This window comes from Natator depressus, chromosome 1, assembly GCF_965152275.1.
Source record: "Natator depressus isolate rNatDep1 chromosome 1, rNatDep2.hap1, whole genome shotgun sequence".
Lineage (NCBI taxonomy): Eukaryota > Metazoa > Chordata > Testudines > Cheloniidae > Natator > Natator depressus.
Genome location: NC_134234.1, coordinates 348841870 through 348851069, shown reverse-complemented (window position 1 = coordinate 348851069; position 9200 = coordinate 348841870). Strand labels below are relative to the sequence as shown.

Genomic DNA, 9200 nt, shown 5'->3' with positions numbered 1-9200 from the left:
ACAGTGCTCGCTTTATATTTATTTTTGAGTACACATATTTGCACTGTAAAAAACAAAAAAATTGTATTTTTCAATTCACCTCATACCAGTACAGTAGTGCAACCTCTTTATCATGAAAGTTGAATGTACAAATGTAGAATTATGTACAAAAAAAAACTGCATTCAAAAATAAAACAATGTAAAACTTTAGAGCCTACAAGTCTATTTGGTTCTACTTCTTGGTCAGCCAATCACTCAGAGAAATGAGACTGGTTACAATTTGCAGGAGATAATGCTGCCTGCTTCTTGATTACAATGTCACCTGAAAGTGAGAACAGACATTCGCATCGCACTGTTGTAGCTGGCGTTGCAAGATATTTACGTGCCAGATGCATTAAAGATTCATATGTCCCTTCATACTTCAACCACCATTCCAGAGGACATGCGTCCATGGTGATGATGGGTTCTGCTTGATGACCATCCAAAGCAGTGGGGACCGATGCATGTTCATTTTCATCATCTGCATCAGATGCCACCAGCAGAAGGTTGATTTTCTTTTTTGGTGGTTTGGATTCTGTAGTTTCCGCATCAGAGTGTTGCTCTTTTAAGACTTCTGAAAGCATGCTCCACACCTCGTCCCTCTCAGATTTTGGAAGGCACGTCAGATTCTTAAACTTTGGGTCGAGTGCTGTAGCTATTTTTAGAAATTTCATATCGGTACCATCTTTGCGTTTTGTCAAATCTGCTGTGAAGGTGTTCTTAAACAGGTGCTGGGTCATGGTCCGAGACTGCAAAAACATGAAATATATGAAGAACACGGGTAAAACAGAGCAGGAGACATACAATTCCCACCACCACCAAGAAGTACAGTCACAAATTTAATCGATGCATTATTTTTTTTAATGAGCATCATCAGCATGGAAGCTTGTCCTCTGGAATGGTGGGCAAAGCATGAAGGGGCGTATGAGTGTTTAGCATACCTGGCGTGTAAATACCTTGCAACACTGGCTACAGTAGTGCCATGCAAACGCCTGTTCTCACTTTCAGGTGACATTGTAAATAAAGAAACAGGCAGAAGTATCTCCCGTCAATATAAACAAACTGGTTTGTCTTTGCGATTGGCAGAATAAGAAGTAGGACTGAGGGGACTTGTAGGCTCTAAAGTTTTACACTGGTTTGTTTGAGTGCAGTTATGTAACCAAAAAAAAATCTGCATTTGGAAGTTCCACTTTCATGATCAAGAGATCACACTTCAGTACTTGTATGAGGTGAACTGAAAAATGCTGTTTCTTTTATCGTTTTTACAGTGCATATATTTGTAAGCAAAAGCCCTGTGCACTTCATATTCTGTGTTGTAATTGAAGTCAATATTTAAAATGTAGAAAAACAATCAAAATATTTAATTTCAATTGGTATTCTATTGTTATAAGTGCAATTAATTGTGATTAGATTTTTTAATCACAATTAATTTTTTTAGTTAATTGCGTGAGTTAACTGCAATTAATTGACAGTCCTACTAAGTATTCTTGTATCTGAGCTCACCCTCTCCAGCATTAAGACAGAGCAACATGTGGACAGAGATTGTAAAGAAAATTCCCAAACAAAACACTCCCCTGCATGTCTGAACGTGGACAGGAAATTAGGTTGGTATGATTTGTTCTTGACAAATCCATTCTGACCTTTTCTTATAATCCTATTGCCCTCTAGGTGCTTGCAAACTGATTAATAATTTGTTCGAGTATCTTTCCAGGTTTCGAAGCTAGGCTGACTAGTCTGTAATTTCCTGCACCCTCTTTGTTTCCCTTTTTAAAGATACATATTATGTTTGCTCTTCTCCAGTCATCTGGGACCTCACTCGTCCTTCTTGAGTTCTTGAAGATAATTGCTAGCTAATGGTTCTGAGATTGCTTCAGCTAGTTCCTGAAGTACCCTAGGATGAATTTCATCAGGCCCTTGCTGACTTGAATACATGTAACTTATCTTCGTATTCTTTAACCTGTTCTTTCCCTATTTTGGCTCACATTTCTTCCCTCTTGTTGTTAATGTTAATTGTGTTGAGTATCTGTCCCCATTAATCTTGTTAGTGAAGAGTGAAGCAAAAGAGGCATTAAACACTTTAGCCTTCTTGATGTTATTTCTCTTGCTCTTAATGTATTTATGTCCCTTGCTAGATGTAACTCATTTTGTGCTTTAGCCTTTCTGAATTTTCTCCTACGTGCTTGTGCTGTTCTTTTGCACTCCTCCTTTGCAGTTAGCCATGTTTCCCCTTTGTGTAGGATTCATTTTCAGGTCACTAAAGAGGTCCTGATGGAGCCATATTGGGCTCTTACTATTTTTCCTCTCTTTCCTTCACATTGGAATAGTTTTCAGTTGTGCCTTTAATACTTTCTCCTTGAGAAACTGCCAGCTCTCCTGATCTTCTTTTTCAGGTGACTGAACAGCCAAGTGATGTTTAGCTCATGTGGTAGAGGCTCATGCACTAAGCTGCAGAGGTCCCCGGTTTGATCCTGCCTGCCGACAACTGGGGTCTGTTGGTGTTACATATGCATGTATCATTTTGCAGGGGAGGGATAGCTCCGTGGTTTGAGCATTGGCCTGCTAAACCCAGGGTTGTGAGTTCAATCCATGAGGGGGCCATTTAGGGATCTGGGGTAGAAACTGGGGGTTGGTCCTGCTCTGAGCAGGGGGTTGGACTAGATGACCTCCTGGGGTCCCTTCCAGCCCTGATATTCTATGATTCCTTCAATTGTCTTCCCATGGGACCTTACCTACTAGTTCTGACTTTGTGAAACCCTATTTCTTTTAAGTCCACTGTCCTTAGTCTACTGCTCTCACTCTTCCCTTTCCGTGCAATCATGAAATCTCTCATTTCACAGTCACTGTCACCCCAATTGCCTTCCGCCTTCAGATTCGCTTCCAATTCCTCCCTGTTGGTTGGAATCCAGTCTAATATGGCTGTGCCCCTGGTTACTTCCTCCACTTCCTGAAACAAAAAATGGTCTCCAATACATTCCAAGACTTGACTGGGAATATTGCATTTTGCCATATTACCTTCCCAATAGATGTCTGCGTAGCGTCCCTCCGGTCTTGTGGTGTTGCTGTTTTTTGGTTGTTCTAGAAATGCCTGGTTCAGGAAGAGGAGGTGGTTAGTGGTCTCCTGTAGACCCCTGTCATGACCTCACCCCTATTTTTTACTTGTATCTTTGCACAGAGACTTCCAGCTGCTCTGCCTCTCACCAGCTTGACTTCCTTAGGGAATATGGCCCTGGGCTGGGCCTTACGGAGCCGCACTGGCCCAGTTCAGCAGGAAGTTGATTTGACTGTAACTGTGAGCAGTGAGAGGAAAACAGGGGAAAACTAGGTGGAACTTCAGGAAAAGTGGGAGGTGACTCTGCAGCCTCACACAAGGGAAGGGACGGGGGAGCCCATCGGCCTGAACGAAGCCAGGGAGCGTGGAGTGTCAGGACCTCGTCAAAGGGGTCAGGAGGGGACCGGTTCCAGCTCGGATCTCGGGGATCCTTACTGGCCTGGATGTTCCCACAGGGACATGGTGACCCCCTGTGAAATCTCTTCTGCAGCCACAGCAGCGACACTCTGTCTCTAGTGTCTTGTATAGTGTTGATGAAATGTGCTGGCTTGACAGTCCTGGTGGGTCTGTTACTGCACGGAACAGGTACAGCACAGACCGCAGCTGCTCCAGCCACCCTCTCCCCTTCCTAGCCTCTGCCAGTGATCTACAGGAGGTTCCCTGCATGACAGCCTCTACCTATTCAGCCCTCAGCTTGTACCTCTCTCTGCTGAGAGGTAGAAACTGCACAGGGGTCAGTTAGTGCCCCTCAATAGCACACTTTAAATTGAATGGAAAAGCTGAAGTTTGAAAATGAAGTTTTCCTGCTCCTTGTCTCTGCTCAGGACCTGTCCCCCAACAGTCCTCACTTGTCTCCATGACAAATCCCCCCAAGGTTTGAGCATTAATGACAACAGTACAGAATTTCCTGGGGATTTATTAACCAGGGTGTTTTTCTGTAACTTCTAAATAAGGCACAAAGGGACTTGTTAAAAGTTTGTCGAGACACTTGCTGCTGCAGTGTTTGCGCTCAACTGTGACTTTAAAAACTTTATTTCTAAATTTAGTTAATTGCACCATAATTTGAAAACACCGGGGAAGGGGGAGAAAATGCTAGTTGGTAAAGCAGAAAGTTCTCCCCCTCTGCTCAGCCCTTCCTTCTTTTCCATGTTCTAAGCTCCTGGGAAAAGAATAGACACAAAGTACTGAACGAGACAGGAAAAGAATAGAAACGAGTTAAAGATTTTGCAGCATTTTAGAGTGTCAATATGGAGCCCAGGTAAATTAAAACACACTTCTTTAAAACAAACAAAACAAAAAAACAACCTGAGTCAAGAAGCTTATAGTTAGTGCCACAAAGAGCTAGAAGTCTGGCCTTGTATCCCTGCCCAGATCCCTTCTCTCCTATGATGCAATATGACCGTCACATCAAGATGTTACTAATGTGTAAATTATTCCAGCTGCTATGTATCCTGGAGGAGTTACCCACACAATTCAGGCCCTCCCCCTCCCCTGGGTCCAGTGGGCCTCTATGGGTTAACAGGATCTTGTGCAAGTGAAGGAGTCTTTACACAGTAATACCCTTAAACATGTACATGTATTTATTAACAATTAATCAACAGAATACACACGCCAAGTACCTAATGCTCGCCACTCCCAATAAAGCAGCCAGACTTCTCCCAATGGCCGGTCAGCATCAGATTTCGTCCTGGGCGCCGGCTTCTACACGGAATGGTCGTGCACGATGTAAGCATTCTGGCAGCTTTATTCTTGAGCTGTGTCCCGGAGTTAGTTCCAGCGGGCATCTTTTTTGACCCTCATTATATAGTTAAAATGAGAGTCCTTCTTATCTATACTTTAACGAAGTATTTTACTTAAAACATGACTATGCAATAAATTTAACCAATCATAATCCCTAATGGGCTCAAACAACTTCTCTAGCAACAGCAAAACCTCATAATTGCTACTTATCAGCAAAAGCAACTTTGAACTAAAAGTTCAGGCACCTAGTAAGAAACTTGCAGAAATTCAAGGTTAGCTTGTTCATACTTCCTTCTATTCCCATGAAACTGTGATTGTACTGTATCTATTCCTGTTAGTAAGGATGCAGCTGGTATTTTTCTGTCTGCTGAGGATGAATTTTCCTGACTTTATAGTTTTTATTTCTAATTTATGGTAGCTGAAACTACAAGATGGCTGCAGGTTATGCTAAGTCATACACAAGAGGGCTGTGGGTCATGTCAAGTCCAGGCCTCTCACAACAGAGGGTGGGAGACGTATCCTGGTGTCCCTGACTCTTCGTGTAATGGCATCTGTGAGATGGATGTTTCTAGACTTCATATGGAGCAACAGGAGACAAGCTGATTGTTGTTGTCAATTGACATATGAAGTGAAGGAGAGTCTGTGTGTGGACTGCTCTGTGTGTTGGGATGGGGTGAGGGAATACCACTGTATTTACAGTAGGAGAGAAGGTATTCCTGATACTGGAGTAAACCAAATAGCCTGTTTTTATAGGTCTTTGCCAGAGGTGATCCTGGCAATTACAGGCCAGTAAACCTACCTTCAGTACCTGGCAAACTGGTTGAAATTATAGTAAGGAACAGAATTATCAGACAAATAGATTGACATGATTTGTTGGGGAGGAGTCAACACGGCTTTTGTAAAAGGAAGTCAAGTCATGCCTCACCAATCTTTTGGAATTATTTGAGGGGGGGGTCAACAAACGTGTGGAAAAGGGCGATCCACTCAATTTAGTGTATGTGGACTTTCAGAAAGCCTTTGACAAGGTCCCACTCCAAAGGCTCTTAAGCAAAGTAAGTTTTCATGGGCTAAGAGGGAAGGTCCTTTCATGGATCAAGAAGTGGTTAAAAAACAGGAAACTAAGCATAGGAATAAATGGTCAGTTTTTACAGTGGAAAGAGGTAAATGGCAGCATCCCCCAAGGATCTGTACTGGGACCAGTGCTGTTCAACATATTCGTAAGTGATCTAGAAAAGGTGGCAAACACTGAGGTGGAAAAATTTGCAGACAATAAAAAATTACTCAAGATAGTTAAGTCCAAAGTAGACTGTGAAGAGTTACAAAAGGATCTCACAAAACTGTGTGACTGGGCAACAAAATGGCAAATGAAATTCCATATTGATAAATGCAAAGTAACGCAAATTGGAAAACCATAATCCCAACTATACATCCAAGATGATGAGGTGTAAATTAGCGGTTACCACTCAAGGAAGGGATCTTGGAGTCACTGTGGATAGTTCTCTGGAAACATCTGCTTAATGTGCAGCCTTCAAAAAGCTAATGATGACAGGAAGCCCTAGAAAAGGGATAGACCACTTCAGCTGGGGCTTGGGTGAGCTCTAGGAGGGTGGTGAAACACTGGAATGCGTTACCTAGGGAGGTGGTAGAATCTCCTTCCTTCCTTGGAAGTTTTTAAGGTCAGGCTTGACAAAGCCTTGGCTGGGATGATTTGATTGGGGATTGGTCCTGCTTTGAGCAGGGGGTTGGACTAGATGACCTCCTGAGGTCCCTTCCAACCCTGATATTCTATGATTCTATGAACTACATTAGAAGCAAAAGGAAGACCAAGGACAGGGTAGGCCCATTACTCAATGACGGGGGGAATCAATAACAGAAAATGTGGAAATGGCTAAATGCCTTTCTTGTTTGGGTTTTCACCGAAAAGGTTAGTAGTGATTGGACTTCTAACTTAATGAACGCCAGTGAAAATGAGGTAGGATCAGATGCTAAAATAAGGAAAGAACAAGTTTAAAAATTATTTAGAAAAGTTAGATGTCTTCACATCACCAGGGCCTGATTAAATACATCCTAGAATACTCCAGGAGCTGACTGAGGAGATATCTGAACGATTATCTTTGAAAACTCATGGAAGACAGGAGAGATTCCAGAGGACTGGAAAAGAGCAAATGCAGTGCCCATCTGAAAAAGGGAAATAAGGACAACCTGGGGAATTGCAGACCAGTCATCTTAACTTCAGTACCTGGGAAGATAATGGAGCAAATAATTAAGCAATCAGTTTGCAGACACTTAGAAGATAGAGCCTGGATTTGTCAAGAACAAATCATGTCAAACCAACCTAATACCTTTCTTTGACAGGGTAACAAGGCTTGTGGGTGGAGGGGTGGGGTGGGGCGGGGCGGGGGAGAGAGAGGGAGAAGCAATAGATGTGGTATATTTTGACTTTAGTAAGGCTTTTGATACTGTCTCACATGACCGTCTCATACACAAACTAGGGAAATATAGCCTCAATGAACCTACTATAACAGTGGTTCTCAAACTTTTGTACTGATGACCCCTTTCACATAGTAAGCCTCTGAGTATGTCCACCCTAATAAATTAAAAACACTTTTTTATATATTTAACACCATTATAAATGCTGGAGGCAAAGCGGGGCCTGGGGGTGGAGGCTGACAGCTCATGACCCCCCAGGTAATATCCTCGTGACCCCCTGAGGGGTCCCGACCCCCAGTTTGAGAACCCCTGTACTATACGGTGTGTGCATAAGTGGTTGGAAAACCATTCCCAGAGAGTAGTTAGCGGTTCATAGTCAAGCTGGACAAGCATATTGAGTGGGGCCCTGCATGGATCAGTCTGGTTCTGTTCAGTATCTTTATCAATGATTTAGATCAGTGGTTCTTAACCTTTACTGAAGCCTGCACCTTTGGTTCTCAAAATATATTCTCTCACCCCTTGTCAAAAATCGTTGAAGTAGGTCAGTTCTTTAAACCTAGATATATTTTTGTTTGGATATTACAGTAATTGTTAAATGTATAATGTTAATACATACATAGGTTTGATGAAACAAAGTAGTTGTACTTACGTGCCTGTGCTTAATTTGTGTTTTCGATGATTTACCTTCTAAAAAATTCAGGTATGTCTCGGACCCCCAGAAAGGGCATCTTGCACCCCCAGGGGGTGTGTGCACCCCAGGTTAAGAACCACTGATTTAGATATGGCATAGAGAGTACACTGATGAAGTTTGTGGACAATATTAATCTGGGAGGGGTTGCAAATGCTTTGGAGGACAGGATTAAAATTCAAAATGATCTGGACAAACTGGCGAAATGGTCTGAAATAAATAAGATGAAAAATAAGGACAAATGCAAAGTATTCCACTTAGGAAGGAACAATTTCACACATACACAATAGGAAATAACTGCCTACGAAGGAGTACAGTGGAAAGGGATCTGCGGGTGATAGTGGATCACAAGGTAAATATGAGTCAACAGTGTGACACTGTTGCAAAAAAAGCAAAAATCATTCTGGGCTGTATTAGCAGGAGTGTTGTAAACAAGACACAAGAAGTAATTCTTCCTCTCTACTGAGTGCTGATTGGGCCTCAGCTGGAGTATTGTGTCCAGTTCTGGGTGCCACATTTCAGGAAAGATGTGGACAAATTGGAGAAAGTCCAGAGGAGAGCAACAAAAATGATTAAAGGTCTAGAAAACATGACCTGTGAGGGAAGACTGAAAAAATGGCTTTGTTTAGTCTGGAGAAGAGAAGACTAACAATTTTCAAGTACATAAAAGGTTGTTACAAGAAGAAGGGATAAAAATTATTCTCCTTAACCTAGGACAAGAAACAATGGGCTTAAACTGCAGCAAGGGCGGTTTAAGTTGGACATTAGGAAAAACTTCCTGTCAGGGTGGTTAAGCACTGGAATAAATTGCCAAGATGTTGTGGAATCTGCATCATTGGATATTTTTAAAAGCAGGTTAGACAAACACCTTAGTCCTGACTTGAGTTCAGGGGACTCGAGGTCCCTGTCACACTGCACTCCATATTCTTCATAGTTGTATGATTATGATATAATTATTACATAATTATGATGCATTTTGTACAAGATGGGTCATGTGCGGTGTCATTGGAAAAGATCTGATTTGCTGAATCTGATTCTTATTTGTATGCATGTATCATTTTTGCATCTGAAGTTATGAATATTGACTAAGTATCTGTATTTCACATGTAGTCACACCTGGGTGACACCCACTAGGTAAAAGGGCCTATTCAGGGTAATGGGCCATTCAGGAAAAACAATAGCCCTTAGGAGAAGCTTATCCATGACCTGGGATGCTCCAGACAGCCTGTAAGTAATGGCTGCTATGACTCAGCAAGATATGCCAGGGCACGTGAC

The 9200-nt window shown here is 42.2% G+C and overlaps 1 long non-coding RNA gene across 1 annotated transcript; it reads right to left on the bottom strand.

Moving 5' to 3' along the window:
• Positions 1 to 684: 684 nt before the first annotated feature.
• LOC141987730 (uncharacterized) lies at positions 685 to 7128 on the bottom strand. Its single transcript, XR_012639610.1, has 3 exons — positions 4687 to 7128; positions 3031 to 3103; positions 685 to 767 (listed from the first exon to the last, which is right to left on the bottom strand). It is a non-coding gene; the product is annotated as an uncharacterized LOC141987730 (long non-coding RNA).
• Positions 7129 to 9200: the final 2072 nt, after the last annotated feature.